This window comes from Mustelus asterias, chromosome 20, assembly GCF_964213995.1.
Source record: "Mustelus asterias chromosome 20, sMusAst1.hap1.1, whole genome shotgun sequence".
Lineage (NCBI taxonomy): Eukaryota > Metazoa > Chordata > Chondrichthyes > Carcharhiniformes > Triakidae > Mustelus > Mustelus asterias.
This window is the reverse complement of record NC_135820.1, coordinates 40,679,490-40,703,156: the sequence shown is the minus strand read 5'-3', so window position 1 is coordinate 40,703,156 and position 23,667 is coordinate 40,679,490. Positions and strand designations below refer to the sequence as shown.

General features: G+C 44.2%; 1 protein-coding gene across 1 annotated transcript in view; it reads right to left on the bottom strand.

The window, feature by feature from the left end:
* Nucleotides 1-2,136: 2,136 nt before the first annotated feature.
* Nucleotides 2,137-23,667, bottom strand: part of tshz2 (teashirt zinc finger homeobox 2) — a 345,809-nt gene continuing 324,278 nt past the window's right edge. Inside the window, exon 3 of the mRNA XM_078236108.1 lies at nucleotides 2,137-2,884. The gene's annotated coding sequence lies outside the window, so the exon portion shown is untranslated. The remainder of the gene's footprint in view (nucleotides 2,885-23,667) is intronic.

Here is a 23,667-nt window from a genome sequence, read left to right as displayed (position 1 = left end):
AGAAGCTTTGTACGACTGCCGTTCTGTAAACAATCAGCAGTTCCTTTAATTGCAAAATCTGCTAATTGGCGGGTGAAACATTATTGAAAATAAATCAGAACAACAACATACTCATTCTCAGGTAATAGGCAGAAGGAGCAGACAGGTACAAGGTCAGATCCGCTGGATCTGAGTTACTTCACAGTTCTGACATATTCACATGCAAAAATTGATTTAGACTAAGAAATGTAACATCATTTGCATTGTGTACACTGGTAAACACACAAGCAGAACTAAATTCAAGCAAGGGTCTGGATTTGATATATGCACACAGGTTTAATCTGCATTGACTGTTTTTAAATCTCAAGATGGTCCAACATTACAGATGTTGGATTCTTCAAATTGAGCTGAATTCTGAATCGACTTTGTTGAATCCATTTACATTTTGTTTCCAACTTTTATTTGATGCAAAAAAGAAATTCCTTTATTGTTCCCCATTACAATGCTGTTTGTTATGGATCCTCCTGCAGCCTGGCAGCAGGTTGGTGACATTTCTTCCTAGCTGCTCACGATTTAGTTTTAAGATTTAGCCAACAGGAAGCACAGTTCTTATGCAAGATGCTCCTCTCAGCAGCGCAGCTGAAAACTACACATCTTATCCTAAATGCGAAAGGTGGATGTGACACACCGGCAGGCTTACACTCGAGTGTCTAATGAACTGATCAGTTGACTGCCGCAGAGAAGTCAACAGCTATGCTGTAAATTGGCTCTAACTGACTTAGCCAACTGTTTTACGTAAAGAGAGATTACAAAAATAATTGTTCATTATAAATGTTAGCAATGAAAAATACTATTATACTTTCCGTATGTCTGCTTTTCATTAAAGAGTGGTAAGAAGTGGTGTGATTTGGGCTCAAATCCATTCTAGACTGGTAGATGAATGTATTCTCTGTTGACTGTAAGAATTCTATGTAAAATGAGTTTGGGCAATCTCAATTCAATTCTTAGTATACCATGGTGCAAGGCTTGTGTTAATTTAGCAATGTCTGCCAGAAAGACCACAGGATAGTTGGTGCAGGATTTGGAAATATTACACATGGCACAATAAGAGGAGTTTTATCGAGGTTAAGCTAGGCACCATTGGGGATAAAAAATGAGAGCTTTACTCATCTAGTTGTATTATACCTGACCTAGCAATACTTTATGCTGATACTAGGCCCGGATCTTTGCACAGTCTGTGCGGCTCCAGAGCCATTTAAAAATGGCAGGTGGGATCTGATTTCAGAATTCTCACTCCCATTCCTGGCACCCCCAATTTTTGCTGGTGTGAGATAAGGGTACAGGGAAGTGAGCCTGCACCCTGCATTCCTGACCTGGCCATTGTGGGGTTAGGTGTTTCCTAACCCACATGATTTTCATGGAGTCAGACTGGTTTCGGGATGATGCATGGTCCATGGCTCCTCAAGTGGTCATGAACTAAAGTCTGGATTCAGGAACCTTTTAAAAGTTAAGTTCGAAAGGTCTTACTCATGAGCCCATGCCGTTTCTGTGCCCACTCCATTCCAACTCAATGCCAGCTCATTCCCACCCTCACCCCACCCCCCTCCTCACCACCCACTTGCTTTTCTGAACAAAGATGTTATTTCATTTAAAATAAACAGGCCAATATCTTAATTAACGTAAAGAGGTTTAAAGGAAAGCACCAGTGAACTGGTTAGTAAAATTGAACAGGAAAATTTGACCCCTGTGTATGCTGTTAATATGGAAGGCTTTATTTGAACACCATTCTTGAGTGGTCTAGTTGCAAACTCAATCAATGATGGTACCCTCTGGCTAGCTCAGTAGTATGCATCATAGTGTGATCATATTCAGAAGAACTACTGTTCGTGAATAAACTTCATGTTAGTATGATTGCCTTTGCACACAAATTTGTCCAGTGTGATCATCTCTTGACTAATTAACTCTGCTGGTGCACAAGGCTTTGACGTTGGTTTTATATTCAATTAGTTGCCACTTTGCACATGTGGGAATATAGAAGTCAATAAACAACACAAAACATAAATAGTACACGAAGAAGTAAATATTGTCCTTACAAATAATAGGCTATTCAATAAACAGAACTATGAGTCAATTTATATATTGTTCATTTTATTTGTTACAATCTGTTTTTTAAAGTGGAGAAATTATAAAGTACAAAATGGCTCCTTTGCTTTGATATCATTTAATTACGGCAATCAAGTCAAGAGTTCAGGAGAAGTACCCCTCCTAAAGCAAACATGAGTGAAAGACAAACATTGGATATTGTATGTTCACTCTTTTGTCTGATTAAACAAGTTCAGTCATTATGAAATGGTGTTTTTGTGTTAGAAGGAAAAAGCTAGGAAAGCCACAGGTCATTTTTGCTTCAAAGGGGACTATGATACGCAAGCAATGTTACATTGCATTTCAACTTGGTATGTATCATTGCCTTCCATTTGTTTACAAACTAATAACAGTTTGTTGGACACTTTTTACAAGAAGACAAGATTGCTTTAGCCTGTTAATATGAACTTGAGATCAATTGAATGGGGGTTCGATGTAACAGTAGACTATCAATGTGGCCTAAAGATTGGCTGTTCTGGAGCACTGGTTCCTCAATTCTTTGCGTATTAAACATCCTTTACAATTCATTAAATATATAATTTTTATTGCTTAACTCAATTAAGAATCGTCGTGTGCACATTTATTGCCCTGGCAGTATGTAAAATAAAATCTCTGATCCAGTCTCTCTGGTCACATATGTCTTGTGACCAAGGAAGGTGGCTGAGCTGTTGACATGCTCTGAAGCCCTCAGTCACCTTGTTCTAGCAGCTGGTTGGTACACAAGAGGAAACTGAAGATGATTCACCCTCTGGCAGACTGCAAACTGGGAGAAAAGAAAATTTAGCATTAATGTTAAAGGTCCCTTAACCTTAATCATTTGGATGGATGGGGAGGGTAGCATAGTGGCGATGTTACTGGACTAGTGAAGCTTGGACTAATGCTCTGGGGACGTGAGTTCAAATCCTGCCATTGCATCTGGAGAATTTAATATATCTGGACTAAAAAGCTGGTCTCAGCAGCAATGATCATGAAACTACTGGATTGTCAGAAAAATTAATCTGGTTCACTAACATCCTTAGGGAAGGAAACCTGCCATCCTGACCTAGTCTGGCCTACATGTGACAATGTCATTGACTCCGAATTGGCCTCAGAACCTAGCAAGCCACTGAGTTGTATCAAACTGCTACAGAAATGTTAAAATAACAATGAAACTGGAAGGACTACCGAGTACCAAACTTGCTAGTACAAAGGCACATACTGCCCAGTTGTTATATAAGTAAAAGTTTATTTATTACTGTCACAAGTAGGCTTACATTAACACTGCAATGAAGTTACTGTGAAAATCCCCTAGTCGCCACACTCCGGCGCCTGTTCGGGTACACTGAGGGAGAATTTAGCATGGCCAATGCACCTGACCAGCACATCTTTCGGACTGTGGGAGGAAACCGGAACACCTGGGGGAAACCCATGCAGACACGAGGAGAACATGCAGATTCCGCACAGTGACCCAAGCTTGGAATCAAACCTGGGTCCCTGGCACTGTGAGGCTGCAGTGCTAACCACTGTGCCACTGTGCTGCATGATTGCTTTAAGAGTAAGTCGCATGATTTGATGGTGATGTCATTGGGGTGTTTCAGAGGCTCCTGTTTTTAGTTTCAGTTTGTACTCTGTACGGGCAACTTTCAATAAATCTGTCATTGTTAGTTTGAATCCACGTTATGCAAACATCTTTTTTTTTGGTTTAAAACCCATAACCCCTAACATAGTTAGGACATTACACCAGTCCACCCTGCAGGTATGAGGCCTTCTGCCAAAATAAGAAGAGCAGCCTCACAAACAAGTCAAGCAACAGCCTGACATAGTCATGCTCACCAAATCACACCTTAAAGCCAAGATCCCGGACTCCTACATCACCATTCCTGAATATGTCCTCTCCCATTGTACAGTGGTGGTGGCATAGTCGCATATAGTCAGGAGGAAATGTCGCTGGGTGTCTTCAACATTGACTCTGAACCGCATGAAGCCTCATGACATATTGTAAGGTATAGGCAAGGAAGCTGCCTGCTGATTGCCACCTACCATTCTCCCTCAGCTGATTAAATAGTACTCCTTCATGTTGAACATCTCTTTGGAACAACTACTGAGTATATAAAGGGCACAGAATGTACTCTCTGGGTTGACAAAATAATGTCAATTCTCAAGACAAGCCCAGAATCACCATTACTGACTAATAGCTGAGTCCTGAAGGATATCTTTATCAAATGAGACCTGTGGCATGTGGTGAGACAACCAAAAAGTTCTTGTCCTCAAGAACCCATCTGTCACAAATGCATCTGTCCATAACTGTATGGGTAAGAGTAATCACCACACAGTCTTGAAGTTCCGTCTTCGTATTAAGGTCACCCTCCACCTTGTTGCGTGTCATTGCAACTGTGCTAAATTGGATAGATGCAGAACATATCCAGTGGCTGAAAACGTGGCATCCACGAGGCACTGTGGCCATTGGCAGCAGAAAATGTTTCAAAAATCGCACTTAGGATGTGGGTGTTACTGGGAAAGCTAGCATTTATTACCCATCCCCTACTGCATTTTAGGAGGCGGTGGTGAGCTGCCTCCCTGAACTGCTGTAGTCCATGTGGTGAAGGGGTGTCCATAGTGCTGTGAGGAAGGTAGTTCCGGGTTCTGGCCCACTGGCGGTAAAGGAACGGCGATAAGGAATGGCGATATGGTAAGTCAGGATGGTGTACGGCTTGGAGGGAAACTTGGAGGTGGTGGTGTTCCCAAGTGACTGTGTCCTTGTTCTTTCAGGTGGTAGAGGTTTGGAAGGGGCTGTCGAAGGACCCCTGGTGAGTTGCTCCAGCACATCTTGTAGATGGTACATACCCCTGTCACTGTGCATCATTAGTGGAGGAAATTAATGTTTAAGGTAGTGGATGGGGTGGGATGAGGTGGCAATCAAGCAGGCTGCTTTGTCCTGGATGGTGTTGAGCTTCCTGAGTCTTGTTGGAGCTGCACTCATCCAGGCAAGTAGAGAGTATTTCATCACACTCCTGTGCCTTGTAGATGGTGGACAGTCTTTTGGGAGTCAAGAGTTGAGTTACTCTCCACAGAATTCCCAGCCTCTGACCTGCTCTTATAACCACAGTATTTATGTGACTGATCCAGTTTCTAATTAATAGTGACCCCCAGGATGTTGATAGTGGGGGATTCAGTGATGGTAATGCCATTGATCTTCAAGGGGAGATGGTTAGATTCTCTCATGTTGGAAATTGTAATTGTCTGGTATTTGTGCGCCACAAATGTTACTTGCCACTTGTCAGTCCAAGCCTGAATGTTGTCCAGGTTTTTCTGCATATGTACAGAAACTGTTTTAGTATCTGAGGAGTCACAAATGGTGTTGAACACTGTGCAATCATCTGTGAACATCCCACTTCTGACCTTATGACATAGGGAAGGTAATGGATGAAGCTATTGAAGATAGTTGGGCCTGGAACACTACCCTGAGGAACTCCTGCAGTCAGGTCCTGGGACTGAGATGGCTGACCTCCAACAATCACAACTGTCTTCTTTTGTGCTCAGTATGACTCCAACCAGTTCAGAGATTTCCTCCTGATTCCCAATAACTCCACTTTTGCAAAGGATTTGCAAAGAGGATTTCACCAGAATCTGTAACTTCACTCCAGCATTACTATCAAGCCAGAAGATCAACCCTGATTCAATAGGGTGTGTATGAGAACATACTGAGAGTGTGGCATGGTAATCTGAAGCTACAGCATGGTAATCTGAAGCTAAACAGCAGAAGCAGCAAGTCATAGACAGAGCTATCCAACTTCAATCTTGCCACATCCAGTCATGAATGACAGCAAACAATTAAACAACTAACCGGAGGATGAAGCTTCATAAATATCCCCACCCTCAATGGAGGGGGTGCCCAGCACATTAGTACAAAAGACAAAGTTGAAGCATTTTCAACCACTTTTAGTCAGAATTGCTGAGTGGATGATTCATCCCAGGTCCTCCAGAGGTCCCCAGCATCACAGATGCTTCAGTGAACCTTCAGCCAATCTGACTCACTCAAAGTGATATCAAGAAATGGCTGAAGGCACTGGAGACATCAAAGGCAATGGGCCCTGACAACATCCCAGCTTGAAGACTTGTGCTCCAGGACTCGTCATGCCCCTAGCCAAGCTGTTTGAATACAGCTACAACACTGGCAGGTACCTGAAAATAGCTCAAGTATGCCCTGGCCGCAAAAAGCAGGACAAATCCAATCTGACTAATTACCACCCTGTCAGCCTACTCTCAATCAACAAAGTGATGAAAGGTGTTGCACCCAGCGCTAACAAGTGGCACTTACATCGCAATATACTATTAACTGATGCTCAGTTTGGGTTCTGCCAGGGCCGCTCAGCTCCAGACTTCATTATAACCTTGGTTTAAACATTTACAAACAAGAATTCCAGAGGGGAGGTCAGAGTGATTACCCTTGACATTAAGGCAACCTTTGACCGAGTACGGCATCAAAGAGTCAAAGAATGGTGAGCCTGTGGAATTCATTACCACAGGAAGTAGTTGATGCCAAAACATTGAATGCATTCAAGAGGTGGCTAGAAATAGCACTTGGGGCGAATGGGGTCAAAGGTTATAGGGAGAAAGCAGGAGTTGGACGATCAGTCATGATCGTGATGAATGGTGGAGAAGGCTCGAAGGGCCGAATGGCCTCCTTCTGCTCCTATCTTCTATGTTTCTGTTTCTATGGAATCGGGAGAAAATTGTGCACTGGCTGGAGTCCGATCTAGCACAAAGGAAGATGGCTGAAGATGTTGGGGGTCGAACATCTGAAGGAGATCCTGAGGCACAACTATCTCTGGCTGCTTTGTCAATGACCTTCCCTCTAACCTAAGGTCAGAAGCGGGGATGTTCACTGATGAATCCACCGTGCTCAGTAGTACTTGTAACTCGCCCTCAGTTCATTTGATATAGTTTAAGTAGTTATTTATCGATTTCAAAATAGGAATATTCATAACTCCTCCGATACCGAAGCAGTCCATGTCCACGTGCAGCAAGACCTAGAAACATACAGGTTGGGCAGTTAAGTGGCAAGTAACATTCATGGCACACGTGGGCAATGACCATCTCTAACATGAGTGAATCGAACCATCGCCCTTTGGGGGTTCAACAACATTACATTGAATGCCTCCACAACAGTATGCCGGGGATCACCCTTGACCAGACACTGAACTGGACCAGCCATATGAATACTGGGGCAACAAAAGCAGGTCAGAGGCTTGGAATTCTGAAGAAATCAACTCATCTATTGAGTCCCCAAAGCCTTCCATCATCTACTTGGCACGAGTCATGAGTGTGATGGAATACTCCCCACTTGTCTGCATAAGTGCTGCTCCAACAACTCATAAGAAGCTTGACACCATTTACGAAAAAGCAGTCCATTTGATCAGCACCTGATTCACCACCTTAAACATTCATTCTCTCCACCATTGATGCACAATGGCAACAGTGTGTACCATCTACAAGATGCACTGCACCAACACCCAAGGCTCCTTTTGACAGCACTTTTCAAACCCATGACCTCTACCCCCTTGAAGGGCAAGAGCAGCAGGTGCCTTTGAACACCCACCTGCAGGTTTCCTCCAAGTCATGCCCCACCATGCTATATCACCGTTCCTTCACTGTTGCTGGGTTAAAATCCTGGAAATCCATCCCTCACAGCTCGGCCGATGTACCTATACCACGTGTTCTGCAGTCGTTCAAGAAGGTGGCTCACTACAACCTTGTTAAGGACAATTAGGGATGAGCAATAAACACTGGCTTTACCACTGAATCTCACCTGCCATGAATGAATAAAACAAACATTAATTCTGATTTTTAAAACTCGGTGGTGTGTGGGTATAGAAACTGTATTCCACCATTTTGTTGCCTCATTCCATCACCTGCTCAGTAAAACCTAGGAAGCACATAGAAGTCTCCTGAGTTACTGCACATTCTGAGGAATGTAATAAATAATCTTGTCAGGGTATTCTTTTGTTTGTGCGAGAAATGCTTGCTGCAACCCCCAAGAGGTTAATTCTGGACAGCTTTTGTTACCAATAATGTGACTGTCGCTGAAACACGAGCTGTTAAGCAGAAGGTGGCCATTAATGCAGGTTCACTATCTGTTTTCTTTTTACCTCTGTGTAATATACAGTTTTATTTTATATTATTAGTAAAAGATAGGTAAAGTAGTTCTCAATTGTAAGCTGCACAGTCATTTCTCTTATTGGAAAACTGTCTGTACTGTTCATTCCTATCAGGTACCCAGCTTCTGCACTGAACACTGTACCCTTTCGAGTTCACAATGCTGAAACAAATATTATTATGCAGCATTCACTATTTTATGTGCCAGTCTTCCCAATTTAGATCTCGGCAAAGTCCTTAAAAAGGATAAAAGACACCCTAGTAAAACTCTGGAATCAAAACTGCTTTTGCACGCACATCTTTTAAAGTGAATATTTTCTCAGTTACTCCAGAATGGATCCAGCAGGTTTTCATCCTGCATCTCCGGGAGATGGTGCCATTTTGGAGCATTAACCCTTTGTTAACGTGCGGCTACAGTGGGGTGTCTCTGGCATCTGGAAATGGTATTGACACGTGCAAATAATAGCATGCCATGTCTCTGTGAGTATCATCAATGAAGTTCATGCGAAATGGAATTGGTTAACTTCAAAACTGATGACCAGCTGGGCGTGAGTTCTGATAATTCTTCGGCCAACCTTAAGAAACCAAGATGGAGCTCCGTTCAGGACATTTAGGGAAAATCAGCAGTGAAGAATCAGAATAAGAAGGGAATAAAGAGGAATCTGGACTTGCAAAGTGTACATGGTCAATTCAGGATGATTTTTGGGAGTAGGTGAAATATAGGTTCTAATTTGAAGCTCAGATACACTTAAACCCAGGTATTATCATTCGAGATATTAGCTGGCAAATACTTAATGCATTCATATGACATTCCTTTGTCTGTTACTTCATGCAGGCATCAACCCTTTTTATTTTAAATAACAGACAAAGGAATGTCACACGACCATATTAAGTATTCATCTGCTAATCTCACCAACAGTAATTTCAAGACCTTGCAGTATGATGAAGGAATGAGTGTCAGACACTGAAAAATATGTGCAGTTTCAAACCATAGAACAGAATGGAGTTGGGAGGGATGGACAGCCCCAGATGCTCACACACCCGTCCTGCTTTAACCTCCTCAAAATGCAGAGAGAGTGAAAGTGGGCCGATGTGTGTTTTAGACTCGCAGACAACGCTACTGAACCACCTTGTTAAGTTCTAACAATATCAATGTTGTCCCCTTTTCATTCCCCATGATGCAAGCCTCGGTTACTGCTATGAAACACAAAAGAAATACTCATCCAACTGACTGTCAGCAATTAATCAGAAGAAAAACTTCCACTCCATTAAATAAGAAGCATATTGTGATGATTTTAAAATGAAAGGATTCTTATATGTGATGATCTCTAACCAGCTTACGAAAAAATGTTCAGAAGCTGCATGCTATTACCTCGACATTTGTCGAACTGATGAACATTAATTCTTGATATTTAAGGTATCAGTGCAGGTCATGTGACTTTCTTCATTTGCAGAACATTAAATGTCACATGACCTGAAATTCTAAAATTTGCAATCTTTTGTTCTCAAACTTGATAAATTTGGAATGCCTTTATTATATTTTCCTGTCCCATCATGAATATTTTATGCTTATCTGATGTGCTGATAAGTCTGGCAATCCCAGCCTTCCATGCTGCCATTCTGCCAATATGGCAAAATGGCGACAATATTGGTTTGTCCCTTGATGTCATTATTCAAGTACTCTCTATGGTAAAGGAGCCTATCGGGCAATCCATGTAATTGTTTCCACTTGTAACCTCAAAGGCTTCATCAGAGATTAATTGTAGCTGCTTGGAGGTTTCTTATTCCAGCTCAAAAGAAGCCAGCATGATTGCTCCCATTACATTCTCTAAATCTCTCAGTAGCATATTTATTTGCTATCACTATCTTGCGCCATTGCTTCCCTCAAGCTTTCCCCTTTGAATAATCTGTTTAACCACTATATCCTTCCTCTCTCATCTGCATCCTTTCCCATCTTCTGTCTAATGTGTGCCCTTCTTTCTGCCAAATCGATCCCACCGTCCTCCACTACCCAATCTTCTGAGTCCAGGTGGCAGAGCAGTTAGCACTGCTGCCTTACAGCGCCAGGGACTCGGGTGACTCGGTGGAGTTTGCATATTCTTCCTGTGTCTGCGTGGGTTTCCTCTGGGTGCTCCAATTTCCTCCCACACTCCAAAGTTGTGCAAGTTAGGTGGATTGGCATGCTAAATTGAACATTAGTGTCAGGGGCACTGTAGGGTTTCTATGATTCAATCCATCACCTTTGCCCTTTCCACCATACCGTCCTTGGACTTCCCTCTCCCCACCGCTCCCTCACCCTTGCACCACACCCCCCCTCTCCACCAACACCACCACCACCTCGCCTCTCACTTATTTTTCCCAAAATCCCGCAAGAGGCTCAGTGATAACCTAGATTCTCAGTAGTAAGTTGGGAAAACAGCAATTTATGAACTTCACACAGCACCTGAAAAGTAAACCACAATATCTGAGAAACCTGCAAAGTCAGGAATGGGCCAACACCAGTGAAGTCAGGACTGTGGAAGGGAGGGAGCACAGGTGGCAGAGGCTCAGCTGGTCATGGTACCAGATTTGCAAGAGAGCAAGGCAGCTCAAGTTGGCTCAGGACTTGGCAGGTAAGCATCCCGGTGGTGCAGTTAGTGCTATCAGAAGGGGTGCGTGCATCCGAACTGGAGCAGGATGATCTGATCCAGCGGGGGAATTCTATACATGGAGACAAGAAGCAAGCAGCAAAGGGAGAGGATCAAGCCTTTTGGGAGCAATGGTGAGCGAGGAAATTCAAACTTAAATTACATTACATCGAAATAATACTTATCTGTGCAGCAGGATGTAAAACGTTACATGAATTAATAATAAATAACTTAAATAATAAATAACAAGGACTTACAATTTCTTACAATCTACTTATAATGGTACTTGTAGGAAACAGACCCGTGAGATGATGGAGTTTGGAGGAAAACTATCTAGCACTGGGGAATTGAAAGCAAGTATAATTAAGGAATCTATAGCTTGCAGTTGGTGGGGAGACAGTTGTGTGGTGATAATGTCACTGGGCTAGAAATCCAGGGATCCAGGCTCATGCACTCGGTACATGGGTTCAAATCCACGGCAGTTATAAATCTGGGATATAAATCTAATCTCAGAAAATATAACAACTGTTGTAAAATCCATCTGGTTCACTAATGTCCTTTAGGGAAGAAAATCTGACATTGTTACCTGGTCTGGCCTACATGTGACTTCAGATCCACAGTAATTTGGGTGACTTTAACTGCCCTCTGTAATGGCCTGAATACATGCTAAGTTCAAGGGCAATTAGGGATGGACAACAAATGCTGGCCTCACCAGTGACACCCACATCCCACAAGTGAATAAAGAAAACACTTAGAAAAGCCAGATTCAAAAATGGGGAACAAATTTTGGCAGCGGGTTCTGGTGTTAACGATCCTTTGAGTTGGCCAAGATGGAGTTTTGAGCAGAGCACGTATCGCATCATTTTGGTAAAGGAGTTGAAACCAATGCTAGGACCATCTTGAGGCTCGATATTCAGCTAATTGCCACTTAAAATGGCTGTTCACAATTATTAAGGCAACATTGCATTTGCTTGAAGACAACGAGAATCAGGGATTAGAATCACGCAGAGCACAATTGAAGATGGCTTTGATTATGGAGGCCAATCATCTCAGTCCCATCACATTGCTGCAGATTTTCCTCAGAATAGTTTTCTCGGCCCAATTTTCCCTCCATCATAATGGACAGAAATGGGGATATTTGCAGGTGATTCCATTCACAACCCATTAGTTACTGAAGCAGTCTGTGCCTGCGCAAGATATGGAACATATTCAGACTTGGACTGATAAATGGAAAGTATCATTTGAATACACATTGCCCATCTCCAATAAAAGAGAGTATAATCATCGCCCCTTCACATTCAACAGCATTACTATCATTGAATCCCCACCATCTACATCCTGTTGGTTCGCATTGAACAGAAATTTAACTGGACCAACCATAAATATTATGGCAATAACAGCAGGGAAGAAGCTAGCAATTCTGTGGTGAGTAACTCACTTCCTGACTCCCCAAAGTCAATCACTATCCACAAGACACAAGACAGAAGTGTGATAGAATATTCTCCATTGCCTGGATGAGTGCAGCTCCAACAACACTCAAGAAACTTGACACCATCCGGGACAAAGCTTGTTTGAAACCCCATCCACCATATTAAACATTCACTCCCTCCACCACTAATGCACAATACCTCACAGCTCCAGGGACCTGGGTTCGATTCCCAGCTTGGGCCACTGTGTAGAGTTTGCACGTTCTGCGTGAGTTTCCTTTGGGTGTTCCACTTTCCTCCCACAGTCCAAAGATGTGCAGGTTAGGTGCATTGGCCATGCTAAATTGCCCCTTATTGTCCCGGGATGTGTAGGTTAGTGGGATTAGCAAGGTAAATATGTGGGGTTACGGGGATAGGGTCTGGGTGGGACTGTTGTTGGTGCAGCCTCGATGGGCCGAATGGCCTTCTTCTGCACTGTAGGGTTTCTATGATCATAGAATCCTTATAGTGCAGAAGGAGACCGTTTGGCCCATCGAGTCTGCACTGACCACAATCCTACCCAGTCCCTATTCCTGTAACCCTGCTAGTCCCCCTGACTAAGTGGCAATTTAGCATGACCAATCTGGACCAGTAGCAGTGCTAACCACTGTGCCGCCCCAGCATGAGGTTTGTGCAGAATAATGCAATTTTTAAGCACCTGCTGCCAAAAATGACACTGCTTGGGTTTGGTCGCGAACATGAACAGTTTCTCCATGACTTTCCAGACACGAATTCTCATGCCAAAAATTAAATCCAACATCTGTAATGGTTTCAAATCTAACTTTTGCAGCAGATATGGGCAATATTTGTTTTTTCCCCTGTGTGCAATTATCATTAACACAGTTAAGTACAGGCAAGAAAGAAATCCTGAACATCAACCACATTCACCGCCCCCCCCCCCCAATTCTGTCAAAGTCCCAATCCAAGAACAATCTTCATCAAAGTGTAGCACTTCCAGGTGAGCTTGTGGTATATTTATCAGGATTCCCCTGCAATTCACTGCTTCACTGCTGTGCTTTTTATTCCATAGAATTTAAAAGACAACAGCTAATTACTACAGTACTGCTTCATGCTGCCAACATCCTCTTTAATTACTTTATAACATGATTTGGGTCAGACAGAGGGCTGATTAGGACTCAGTGTCTTCTCCGCTGATGACCAGATGGAAATGAAGGTCACAATGAGATACTGAAGGTTCTCGTCAGCCTTTAGCTGGGGTCCTACCCACAGTATCACTGTACTGTAGTTATTTTCATGAAGAATATCAAAGGATAATTGTTGTAAACTCCACTGTTTTGGTTGGTTTAATATATATGACTTGCATCTCGATATCATGGAATTTACAAAAATGATACGAGTTAGCACCGAAGCCAAAATCTGCCAACCCTGTAACTTCCACCTGAGGGCCTCCAATGAGCTCCATTGAGTTCTGTGAATGGAGTGGGATGCTCTGAACATTTACATTTCTGACCATGTCAATTTTGGCAGTCCAGTGGTTAGCACTGCTGCCTCACAGCGCCAGGGACCCTGGGTCAATTCTGACTTCGGGTGATTGTGCGGAATCTGCATGTTTTCCCCGTGTCTGCATGGGTTTGCCCCGGCTGCTCCGGTTTCCTCCTGCACCTCCAAAGATGTGCGGGTTAGGTTGATTGGCCATACTAAAATTGCCCCTTATGTCAGGGGGATTAACAGGGTAAATACATGGGGTTACGGGGATGGGGCCAGGGTGGGATTTGTTGCCGGTGCAGGTTCAATAGGCCGAAAAGGCCTCTTTCAGCACTGTATGGATTCTATGATTCAGGGACGGGTGACGTGGCATATGAGATTCCAGAGGAAGGGCTCTTACTTCCCTCAGATCCTTTATAATATCTTGGTGTCATAGAGGTTTACAGCATGGAAACAGACGCTTCAGCCCAAATTGTCCATGCCGCCCCTTTTTTTTAACCCCTAAGTTAGTCCCAATTGCCCACGTTTGGCCCATATCCCTCTACACCCATCTTACCCATGTAACTGTCTAAGTGCTTTTTAAAAGACAAAATTGTACCCGTCTCTACTACTACCTCTGGCAGCTTCTTCCAGACACTCACCACCCTCTGTGTGAAAAAATTGCCCCTCTGGACCCTTTTGTATTTCGCCCCTCTCACCTTAAACCTATGCCCTCTAGTTTTAGACTCCCCTACCTTTGGGAAAAGATATTGACTATCTAGCTGATTTGTGCTTCTCATTCTTTTATAGACCTCTATAAGATCACCCCTCAGCCTTCTACGCTCCAGAGAAAAAAGTCCCAGTCTATCCAGCTTTTCCTTATAACTCAAACCATCAAGTCCCGGTAGCATCCTCGTAAATCTTTTCTGCACTCTTTCTAGTTTAATAATATTCTTTCTAAAATAGGGTGACCAGAACTGTACACAGTACTCCAAGTGTGGCCTTATCAATGTCTTGTACAACTTCAACAAGACGTCCCAACTCCTGCATTCAATGTTCTGACCAATGAAACCAAGCATGCTGAATGCCTTCTTCACCACTCTGTCCACCTGCGACTCCACTTTCAAGGAGCTATGAACCTGTACCCATAGGTCTCTTTGTTCTATAACTCTCCCCAATGCTCTACTATTAACTGAGTAAGTCCTGCCCTGGTTCAATCTACCAAAATGCATCACCTCGCATTTATCGAAATTAAACTCCATCTGCCATTCGTCAGTCCACTGGCCAATTGATCAAGATCCCGTTGCAATCCCAGATAACCTTCTTCACTGTCCACTATGCCACCAATCTTGATGTCATTTGCAAACTTACTAACCATGCCTACTACATTTTCATCCAAATCATTAATATAAATGACAAATAACAGTGGACCCAGCACCGATCCCTGAGGCACACGGCTGGTCATAGGCCTCCAGTTTGAAAAACAACCCTCTACAACCACCCTCTGTCTTCTGTCATCAAGCCAATTTTGTATCCATTTAGATACCTCACCCTGGATCCCGTGAGATGTAACCTTATGCAACAACCTACCATGTAGCACCTTGTCAAAGGCCTTGCTAAAGTCCATGTAGACAACATCAACTGCACTGCCCTCATCTACCTTCTTGGTTACCCCTTCAAAAAACTCAATCAAATTTGTGAGACATGGTCATCAGCAGCAGTTCTGCAGCATATTAACATCCTCCTGCTTGGAATTGCAAGAAATGTTTGATAGTTGGCCCCAGATTCCTTCTTACAGCTGTGACTGAACATTCCATGTGTGCTCTGGTTCTAATTGAATTAAGGAATGGGCAAAACACAGAGTTAGGCTTATTAAATGGCTGTCTTTAAAAGTTAACAAATCCTTTGCAAACTGAGAATCTTACACAGTTTCTCTTTAGCTACAATGAGGAGTGGTTAAGATTGAGATTTACCATTTAATCTTCATGGCGATTAATCCCAATCCCACAAACATGGTTGTAATGCGCAAAAACCAGCGCACCCCCCATCTTTTTCGAGAAACCTCACGATAAATTACTAGCCCGAGGGGATGTAGAAAAAGTGAAGTGATTGGCTTTATAACACTTCTAATCTTTGTACCTCAATATTGACTGAGGTTCACAGGCAGAATTGGTGATCAGTGAGAAGGCCTGCATTGAGGATGAAGACCATTAGCCTAAAGCAGTCACTCTTTGCTTGTAAAATCATTTACTGTCCATAAGAAATGTCTCAACCACAACAACAAATTGCATTTATATAGTGTCCTCAATTTAGAAGAACATCCCGAGGCACTTTCCAAAAATTGTGATTGGAAAAAAAGAATGCGGTGTCATAGAAGGAAATATATAAACCAAAACCTTGAGTGAAGAGGCTGTTTTTAAAGAGTGTTCTGAAAGGCAGAGAACAAGATGGAGAGAGGGAAGGGGTTTCTAGAGCATGAGGTTCACACAGCCATCAAAAGTAGGGGGACTACACAGGATACCAGAGTCAGGAGAACAGAGAGTTCAAGAGGGCTGGAGAGGGTTACACTAGGACAGGCAAAGCCAGGGGCTTGAATTTGGTGCATATGGAAGCAGCCACGATTTCTGATTCCAACCACCATTGCAACTGACACACAATTACAGGCTGGCCAGCCAATTCAAGGCCAGTGTGAAAAGCAGCCAGACATAAGCTCAGCGCTGCTGGTGGAGGCGGCAACCTGTCAGGCACTCCAATGAGGATCCGGCGGGGGCCTCAAATAGAACAACAGCAGCTCCTTGAAGGCTGACAAGAGTTGTTGAGAAGCCAGAGGGAGCTGTCCAGGAGAGGATATAAACTGAGGCAGCAATTGTGGCTTCAACATTCACAGGGCACACCAGGCGGGAGGGCAATGCCAGTGCGAAGGCCTGGGCAGAGGTGGCAACTCAGGCCAGCGGGCACAACATGATGTGCCACACTGGATACGTTGCCAAAAAAGGTTCCATGCCTTCTGTGCTCAGAAAGGGTGAGTACTGAGTTGACATGGTCCAATGTGCAAGTCTGGAAGGCTGGCCATCCATGGAGGTGCTCAGCAGTGTAGGAACAAAGAGTAACAAAAGGCACATACATATATACTGTTAGCACTGCTGCCTCACAGCGCCAGGGACCTGGGTTCAATTCCTGCCTCAGGTGACTGTCTGTGTGGAGTTTGCAAATTCTCCCCATGTCTGTGTGGGTTTCCTCCAGGTACTCTGGTTTTCCTCCCACAGTCCAAAGATGTGCAGGTTAGGTGGATTGGCCATGTTCAATTGCCCTGTAATGTCAGGGGGACTAGCAGGGTAAATACATGGGGTTACAGGGATAGGGGCTGAGTGGGATTGTTGTCGGTGCAGACTCGATGGGCCGAATGGCCTCCTCCTGTAGGGATTCTATGATACCGGTGCGTGTTCAGAGTTTCAATGCCCTGAGTGTTCTTTATGTTTTCCATTGGTGCAGGCCTCAGCAGTGCCTTATGATAGACGGTAGGAGCAGCAAACTTTAAAACAGAGATTGCGAAGTGACATTGGGGTCATGGCATTGCCTTCTCAGAAACGTGTGTGACGGAGGCAGTGCCCTTGCACTGAGTTGGAAGTCTAGCTGAAGGAACGTTCCACCAAGGGCTCCCTGGTTCCCTGCCTCTCTGAAGGTTCATCACATCTGCTTCCTTATCCTCACCCTGTACCTGCATGGCTCCTCATCACATCCATATGCAGAATCTTCCTCTGAGTTGTGTGGAGCTGCCTTAATATCCTCATCCTTAATTGGGTCCCCTCTCCCCACTCCTTGCCAATGCAGGTTGTATGGAGCACAGCAGAACACGACAATAAATGACACTTGCTCTGAAGGGAGTATTGCTGGGCACATCTGGAATGATCCAGATAGCAGAATGTCATCTTCAATAGGCCTGTTGTCTACTCAACTATTGCCCTTGTGCAGACATGACACCAATTGTATCTCTCTTCTGCTTCAGTCCTAGGGTTCTGGAGTGGTGTCATGAGCCACCTTTTAAATGGATACCCTTTGTCACCCAACCAACTATCCAACCGAGCTGGAGCCATGAATATCCTTGGCACCTGGGAGAATTTATGCATCATGGGAGCTGCCCGGGTACCTTGCACAGACTTGCAGAATCTGAGTCTTGTGGTTGAGTGCTATCTGTCTGGAGTGGTAACCCTTCCTATTCACAAAGGCACCCAGCTGAACCGCTAGAGCCTTGATGGGCACATGAGTGCAGTCTATGACAGCCTGGGTGCAGGGCTCCCAGCAATAAGGCGATGGCCTAGTGGTATTATTGCTGGACTATTAATCCAGAAACCCAGCTAATATTCTGGGGATCCGGGTTTGAATCCCACCATGGCAGATGTTGGAATTTGAATTCAATTAAAGAAAAAAATCTGGAATTAAGAATCTAATGATGACCATGAAACGTTGTTGCTCATTGGAAAAACTCATTTGGTTCCCTTTAGGGAAGGAAATTTGCCATCCTTACCTGGTCTGGCCTACATGTGACTCCAGAGCCACAGCAATGTGGTTGACTCTCAGCTGCCCTCGGGCAACTAGAGATGGGCAATAAATGCTGGCCAGCCAGCAACGTCCGTGTCCCATAAATGAATAAAAAAAGAACTGCAAAGCCTCTAGTCTGCTCAGCCTGACTGGTTTGGTCCAAGCAGATTTCCACTCCATCTGACGAAGGAGCAGCGCTCTGAAAGCTAGTGGCGTTTGCTACCAAATAAACCTGTTGGACTTTAACCTGGTGTTGTTAGACTCCTTACTGGTTTGGTCCATCCAGTAACGAATGAATGTGTGGACCCATCTGAAAAGTTACGAGCAGTTATGGACAACTGATTGGGACATTCCACACAGATCCTTGCAATGATCTAGATACGCAAAAATTGAGGACAACTGTGATTTTCAGAGCCACTGGCATTGGGTGTCCACCCACACAGTTGGAGGTGGCCCAATCATGTGGCATAATAATGTTGCAATGTCCTTAGAGAGGCAGACCCCCCTGCAGTACTGGACCTTGGACATGTTGAGGTAGCTTGATCACTGCCTGTACACTCTGACAGCAGGATAGTGGCGTCTTCTGCTCTCTCTCTGCCGGTCCTGCTCCCCCTGTGCTTGCCCCTCCCCACTCACAAGGCTCTCCCTGTGATGCTGCCTGCAGACACATGGCCTCCTGGCCCTTCGGCCCTTCTAAAGAGGTGCCCCAGCAGTGTACACAATCCCCATCTGCTGAAATGCATATGGCACTGCCCCTGTGCATTGAAAGTTGCACTGGGCAGAGATGCTCCAACACTCATTCTCCCCGTGTCTTTCCGGGTGCTCCGGTTTCCTCCCACAATCCAAAGATGTGCGGGTTAGGTGGATTGGCCATGCTAAATTGCTCCTTAGTGTCAGGGGGACTAGCTAAGGTAAATGCATGGGGTTATGGGTATAGGGCCTGGGTGGGATTGTGGCGGTGCAGACTCGATGGACCGAATGGCCTCCTTCTGCACTGAATGGGTTTCTATGAGAGTTGACAAGAGTCCTCAGATCAAGGCTAGCAAAGCAAATACTTCAGAAGAAAACAGTCTTTAAAGTTTATTTATTGGTGTCACAAGTAGGCTTACATCAACACTGTAATGAAGTTACTGTGAAAATCCCCTAGTCGCCATACTCCGGCGCCTGATTGGGTACACTGAGGGAGAATTTAGCATGGCCAATGCATCTAACCAGCATGTGTTTTCGACTGTCGGAGGAAGCCAAAGCACCCGGAGGAAACCCATGAAGACACAGGGAGAATGTGCAAACTCCACACAGACAGTGACCCAAACCAGGAATCGAACCTGGGTCCCTGGTGCTGTGAGGCAGCGGTGCTAACCGCTGTGCCACAGCACTGCCCCAAGGAAAAGATCTGAAATTTCAAGACTAAAGCAACAGCAAACTTTCACCTGAACTCCTAACAACTCACACAGCCAATGCTCCAGCCCACTTTTATGTGAAAAGTGAAAAATGGGACGGCCGCCTGCTCGTGTTACCCATGCAGCAACCTAAAAGTCATATGGGGATAACGTTAAATTCCAGTCGATTGCCCTATTAATTGCCAGAACTGGCTGATTAATTGTCGGCGGGTGCACTGCCAACTCCTGTATGCGTCTGCTGGCCGAAATATCACGCGTGATGACATTGCGTTTTTTGTTGCGCTATTTCACGTTCTTCTGGGTCAACCGTGTACCCGAAAATAACATGTCAAAATTCTGAATTTCCATAGCAACAGTCAGGAAAATATGGTTCAGAAACTGATTAACAGACAAAATTGGTACTTAAATTTGCAACCTCTGGATTGTGAAGCAGGTGCTATCATATTTCACTATCAAACAGGTAGTATACATGGCAGCACTGCATTACAATGATTTTTCATTATATAGGTAAACACACCCCTTTCAAAAGGAGAAATACCAAAAATCATACTGGCCTAGAAATGTGACCGCACAGTGTTGGGTATCCAATGGCTTCCTAAACCTCCAATATAGCAGGAAGTAATTTAAGGCCCATTACAAGCTGGAATGGTGCCACCTGCTATAATGGTACTGGAGAAAATTCTCTGCTCAGTCCCCTTTGCAATATTGGCTTGCCATGAGGCAATTCGTGCCAGCTGTCTGCAGAAAAACTGGGACTAGATGTGGCCCAACTGTCTGTCCTGCAGCCCACCACCACAAGCTAAGCATTTCAAAATATGCCCAGCTGAATGTGGAAGTGAATACCCGTCCAGCCATTCCCGATACCAATTCATAACCGTCCTTCTACCCACCCCAGCCCCATCACCTCCCACTGCAATCCCAGTCCCTGCCCTCTCTGATTGCCAGTGACTGCTATCTCCCCCCTACTTACCCAACAACTGTTATTCCCCTGATCTGTCCACCCCACTTTGGGTCTCCTTTAACCACTTTGCTGAGGATCGCTGCTGGCATAGCTGTGGCCAGATATGTTTACCAGAACAATGTCTGGGGATGCCCAGTAAGTTCCAGCAGATCACCCGCTCGATGATAATAGATCCAAGAACCAGAATTGGTGCACCTGGTGGACTTGCTCAAATCTCTAGGTTATTCATTGCAGAATACCTAACAGACTCCGCTCCGAACAGGTGTATCCTAGGACCCAACAAGCTGCAGTTCCAGAACACACATTTGCTCAAGTCTTCAAGCAATTGCTCTGTTTACAAGTGAAGGAATAGATGATATCTGTTACAATCCTCACTGATACATGTCATGTTGAATGACAGTCTGCTCTGAGCAGCTAGCCTGACAACAAATTCAGCTAAGCACTCGCAGTTTGTAAATGAGCAAATAACAGCAGTCAGCACAATGTAAGCAATGAAATATTGCAGATCTGCGTAGCCCTCCAAGCAGGTTGAACCTAAGGTGACTTCTTCAGAGTTCTGACGCACCGACGCTGTGTTGGATTTTTGCTAATCAGAAAGACTCTGTGGACCTGTACAAATGGCGGAAGTTTGGCCCTCATTTCCGACAGATCCAATTTCTGCCAGCAGGAAAGGAGGTGGGGCACAAATCACACAAGGTGGAATCCTGAATTCAGCAGGATCATTTGAACTTTGTGGAGTTCAAACAGATCCCATTTTGGCTGTTGCAAGAGCCTTAACCTATAGTGTGGGAGTCACAAATTGATGGAGTCAACAGAAATATTCTTGAAGGATGGATAAGTGTCATAATTCAAAGTTTCTTGAAAGCCCCGCTCTAAAAATATAAAATAAAATAGGCAAGGTTGACAGTAAGAGTTAAAAAAATCCACTTTTGGACTGCTTTGATTGACAGTTCATCTGATGTAGGTTAGAAAAAACATTAGCATCTGTTTGTGAAGTTTCAACAGAGTTGGCATTTTCCCAAGGACTATTATTATGTCATTATGAATGTTTGGCTGAGTTTTAAAAGCTGCTTTCATCTCAGCAGGGGTTTTCTGAGTTCACAGTTTTAGCGACAGTTTAAAGAAGCCATTAAAGGATCAGCTGCCTTTGATGTTGATTCTGAATAGAGGTTTGTTCATTTTATAAGAGATTATCCATTTAAGGAAAGTTAAAAGGTTTTAATAGATTTTATGAATGGGAACTTTCCCACTATCAAGTTTGTATAAATGAGAGCTGCATAAGATTACAAGAAGTTTATTATTCTTTTCTCCACATGGGGATCCTGAGCTCTGTTCATGGTAGATACTGGACAAGTAGTAATGGAGGTGGCAGGATGGTATGAAGAGGCAAGTGGCTGGGTGGGGAACACTTATGGATTTGAGTTGCTATGGAAGGTATGAAGAGTAATGAAGGGTTGAGGACCAAATAATCCCAGAGAACTGAGACAAGCCTTCTAACCAGCATACTTCGGCACTTAACCACATGCCCACTTCATGGCACCAATGCTCCATTTACAGGGACAGTGGGCCCAATTCTATCCCAACACATCCCGCAAGTGAAAACTTTGTGCATCAGGGAACATTTTACCAAGGTGGGTCATGTGTGTTGGTAAATTTCCCAACTTGAGCTATCTGCCTCAGTGGCAAACATCTGGCTCTACCTTTCTGTAAGGAAGGTATTTAGAATCATAGAATCATAGAAACCCTACAGTGCAGAAGGAGGCCATTCGGCCCATCGAGTCTGCACCGACCACAATCCCACCCAGGCCCTACCCCCACATATTTACCCACTAACCTACGCATCTCAGGACTCTAAGGGGCAATTTTTAACCTGGGCCAATCAACCTAACCCGCACATCTTTGGACTGTGGGAGGAAACCGGAGCACCAGGAGGAAACCCACGCAGACACGAGGAGAATGTGCAAACTCTACACAGACAGTGACCTGAGCCGGGAATCGAACCCGGGACCCTGGAGCTGTGAAGCAGCAGTGCTAACCACTGTGCTACCGTGCCTTGGAATACACATCTAGCCATTTAAGTTTTGCAATAATGCATATACAAAATTCAAATTTAAGATCTTGTGACAAATAATTTCAGTAAAGAGGTCAGTTCCGCTAGGGTCTGCAACTTGGCAATCTTAAAAGCAATGAAACAAAAATGTCAAAGGCACAGTTCTTCATTCAGTAAACATTGTTTTAATTTATTAACAGGGCTCACAATTCTTTCCACTCTCTTAGTTAACTTTGTATTTAAAGTTTCTTTGAAGTGGTTTTATTAGCTCCATCACAGGATGCTATCATGCAATCTGTTTTTTCATTCATTTATGGAATCTGGGCATCACTGGCTAGGCCAGCATTTACTGCACATCCCAAATTGTCCTTGACAAAGTGATGTTGAGCCTCCTTCTTGAAACACTGCAGTCCGTGCTGTGTACATACAACCACAGTGATGTTAGGGAGTTCCAGGATTTTGATCCCGTCTTAGTGAAAGAACGGTGATATATTTCCAAGTCAGGATAGTGTGTGGCTTGAAAGGGAACTTCCAGATGGTGGTGTTCCCATACATCAGCTGCCCTTGTCCTTCTGTCTCGATGATATGGTTATGGGTTTGGAAGATGCTGTCCAAGGAGCCTTGGTGAGCTCCTGCAGTGCATCTTGCACACACTGCTGCCATGGTGCATCGGTGGTGGAGGGAGTGAATGTTAGTGGATTGGGTGCGAATCAAAGGGGTTGCTTTGTCCTGGATAGTGTTGAGTGTTGTTGGAGCTGCACTTATTCAGGCAAGTGGAGAGTATTTCATCACAATCCTGACATCCATAAAAGATTGCCTCCTTTGTTGACTCATACTCACTCAAGGGGAAAGGCTGAATGCAAATCTCAGTTGGGACAGTGGGTCAAATTTTGGCCACTTCTGCCATATTTCCTGATTGGCTTGGATATTGCACTCTGTGATA